At 42.1% G+C, this 2,909-nt stretch overlaps 1 long non-coding RNA gene across 1 annotated transcript; it reads left to right on the plus strand.

Annotated features, from left to right (window-relative positions):
• The first annotated feature begins 1,530 nt into the window (after window positions 1–1,530).
• Window positions 1,531–2,239, plus strand: LOC122178541. Its single transcript, XR_006178373.1, has 3 exons — window positions 1,531–1,582; window positions 1,789–1,957; window positions 2,091–2,239. It is a non-coding gene; the product is annotated as an uncharacterized LOC122178541 (long non-coding RNA).
• Window positions 2,240–2,909: the final 670 nt, after the last annotated feature.

Genomic DNA, 2,909 nt, shown 5'->3' on the forward strand with positions numbered 1-2,909 from the left:
CTGTATGAAACCCTGCGGGACCTGAATGAAAGACCTCGAGATGGCAGACCCAGTGCCCTGAGAATGTTGCAGACGACATGGGCCACCCCGCTTAGGATCCAAATTACGGGCACTGATCATCAGGTAAGACCCCAGATTGGTAATGAAAATAATCTTCTGCTCCCTGCTCCTGAAAACTTAGAGCCAGGTACCCATAAAATAAAATGGCCCTGGAAGGTGCAGGTAGGACCCAAGTGGTGTGGCCTACTTGCACCTTGGGGGAGACTATTGGAGGTGGGAGGCTCAGTAGTCCCTCCAGTAATAGGTACATGGCCTACTGATATTATGGTCAACACTCCGATCTTTATTGCTAAAGGGACCCCCATCATGTCCCTATGGCAGATCAGGACACCTCCTTTGGTGCCTGATATCGTTATGCAGCCGCAGATATCCGGCAAAAAGGTGTGGTACAGGCGGCCAGGACGTGCCCCAGTACAAGCGGAAGTGTTGACCCAAGACAGAAATACGGCCTGTATCTTGCCCTGGAGAGCAGACCTTCCCCTCCTGGTACCTGTAAAACATCTGTATTACTCCCCGTGAGTCTGTGAGCCTTCAGGACCACCAGAAGGAACAAAATGCCATCAAGCGTTCCAGTGTTGCTGTCAGATCACGTACAACACCCGGTGATGGTCTGCATGGGACTGATGGAACATAGAATGGACTTGCACCTCAGGACCTCATGCCTCCAGTCACATCATCAAGCACTGGCCCATAGAAGAATATAAGGCATCCACTAATCATCACTTGTCTTGAACTGTACCAACATATGTCGCGATAAAATTGTATAAGCGTCGCGATATACCGGATCTCTGTATTAGGGAAAGCTTACCCTTTTGTTAACCTGATCATTGGTTCACGCCGTGAAGGGGTGGAGTGTATGGGAACTGCTGAGTCACGGCCTGAACCTCTGATTAATCACCTGAGGTGAGCCTTGAGTCAGCCAGAGGAGCACAGGTGAAGGCAATTCACCTGTGCTACCGGAAGGGGTGGAGCCAGGCTCCACCCCTCCTGGATCTATTTAAGAGCTGGCTACCAGATCCCCTCTTCTGGTATCTTCTGGTGAGCTCAACCCAAGGGTAAGCTCTTCCACTTATTCTCTCTTGTGATCCTTGTTTGCTTTACCTTACTCTCTTGATTATATTGCGATTATAACATCTTGGTTATACAAGATCAATGTTGACATATCTATTATTTTTCCACATGATTTCCAGTGATATATGAGCGCTTACAGATGGATATGAAAACTGAGGTAGGAGCCTATTCCTAACAGCTGAAAGGCAGTAAGACTGATTTTCTTGGGGGGAATTTCTGCTGTATCCATGAATGTATGAGCACTTGCTATCTATCTTGTCAGGTTTTGGTAACACAACCAGATGTTTCTTCTTGTTTTGTTTTAATCAAAACAGAGGAGATTATCTCAACCTACTGTCATTCTCTTTCTCAGACATTAGCTTTCACATTGTAAGTTTCCCTGGACCATTAACAGTAAGGAAACTCCTCTTCCAACCCATTTCAATACAATGGTAGCTGGCACCTGCCTCAGGTAGGTGGGACTGTGCTGCAAAAAGTGCATTGTTCAAACCATAGCTTAAAATAATACAGAGCAGAAAATTGCTCACAAATCATCATCTGCCCTGAGCCATGACAAGGTAAGAAAGAGCAGAGATGATATAAAAAGCAGAGCTCTGAACAGGCAGTCCACGTTTATTTCAAGAAAGACCAAATAATGTGTTGAAAACTCTTCTACAGGAAACTTTTAACCAGCCTCCTTTTCCAGAAGATCTTAGTCACCTATGGCACTCAAGAAAGTAATTTGGGAAGCAGATCTAGGAAGACTTTCATGCATACACAGAAGCTGTGAGCATTTCTACACCTAGAGGCTTTTGACACTGAGCCGCCACTCAGTCTGTATTCACAGGTACAGTGTGGGCCACCTCACAACTAGGAAGGAAGGGAACTAAGTCTATTTAGCAACTTCTAGTACCTTTCCTACTCACTGCCATCCCTAGTTCCCTTCTGAATTTACCCCCATTCTCCTACTTATTTTCTAGCTTTTTCAAGACACAAGAGTGCAAAGACAGATGCAACAAATGGACAAAAAGAAGTCAAAGGCTGGCGGTAATAAACACACAAAATTATGCAAAAATGCTCACTTGATTATTTACGCTGAAAAGAAATTTAAGGAATGACATCGGGAAACTGGTGTTCTAACATGGTCAAAAAAGAGTATTTTTATGTTATAAAAATTCTCTTGTGGGCTTATTTTTAGTTTTGAACATTTGAAGTGATGTTAAAATGATATTTTACAGAGAAAGCAAGTAGTCTTTAAGCTTTTGTACTCCTGTTTTGTGAAAACAGATAGTAAGAAAGAAAAATATATTTAATTAAATATTTTCTTACATATGCTTAAAAGGCTACTCTTTAATTTTTGGATTTTCATCTCACAGCCATGTAAATGACCCAAGGTTTAACCACTGATACCAATAGGCTCTGAGTTGTTCTAGCATCAGTAAGTACCTAGGTGTCTTCATAGCTCAATGCATACACAATTAATCTTCAGACAAAAATAAGATTAGGGGTATAGACATTCCTATGACAATGTATTCAATAGAAGTAGCTTTCCTACTCCCTTGGCATTTTTACCTTGAACGTGTTTTAGAGATCAATCCCACCCTCTATGCTATTAATTCAAAAGCTGAGAGAGGAATAAAGTTCTTTTAAACTGTGTCCCTATGGTAAGCTTTCCAAATTTGCAGTTAACTCTCTATTTGTCTTCTTCTGAATTCTAATTCTTTTAAAATGAATGGTCAGAATTGTGCACAGAATTTCGGGTGATGTTTTACTAAGCACTTGTTCAATTTTACTGGTAT

The sequence above is a fragment of the Lagopus leucura genome, unplaced genomic scaffold (assembly GCF_019238085.1).
Source record: "Lagopus leucura isolate 7727_CA_CO unplaced genomic scaffold, USGS_WTPT01 Super-Scaffold_100002, whole genome shotgun sequence".
NCBI classification, from domain to species: Eukaryota; Metazoa; Chordata; class Aves; order Galliformes; family Phasianidae; genus Lagopus; species Lagopus leucura.